The sequence below is a fragment of the Macrobrachium rosenbergii genome, chromosome 37, assembly GCF_040412425.1.
Source record: "Macrobrachium rosenbergii isolate ZJJX-2024 chromosome 37, ASM4041242v1, whole genome shotgun sequence".
NCBI lineage: Eukaryota > Metazoa > Arthropoda > Malacostraca > Decapoda > Palaemonidae > Macrobrachium > Macrobrachium rosenbergii.
In genome coordinates, this window is record NC_089777.1 from 9257499 (window position 1) to 9258203 (window position 705).

The window sequence follows — 705 nt, forward strand, 5'->3', positions numbered from 1 at the left end:
GACAGTCCAATCTTTTTTTCCCTTTTTTTACTATTTTTTTTTAATTTAGTATTTCAGAGGTTAGTTCAGTCGGAGATTGTGCCGATATGGTTTGCGCGCCGTGAATGATTGAAATGGGACCCGTGTGATACGGGTCTGAATCGAAGCACCTTCTCGCAATACCTGTTTCTAAGATCTCCAGGGAGTGGACGGTTGGGTTTACGTTCGCTCTTTTTTCCCTGTTTGGATCCATTTGCCTGTTCGGTGTGCGAGATTGAAAGCTGAAAGGACGACAGGTTCGGTTAAGAGAGATTACAGCGTTAGCTCAAATTCTCCCGTAGGGGTGCACTGTAGGCATTACTCAAGGTTCTTTGCAGCGTCCCTTCGGGCCCTAGCTGCAACCCCTTTCATTCCTTTTACTGTACCTCCATTCATCTTCTCTTTCTTCCATCTTACTTTGCTCAACCCTCTCCTAACAATTCATAGTGCAACTGCGAGGTTTTCCTCCTGTTACACCTTTCAAGCCTTTTGACTATTTCCGTTGCAGCGCTGAATGACCTCATAGGTCCCAGCGCTTGGCCTTGGGCCAGAATGCCATATTCCATTCCATTCCATTAGCTTAAGTTCTGCTGCTCCTCAAATCATTCGTTTGCTGCATTTTTATAACTCTATTCTTTTATAACTAAATTTATTGCCTCCATCTCTCACGCTTCTATTCTTGTGTGT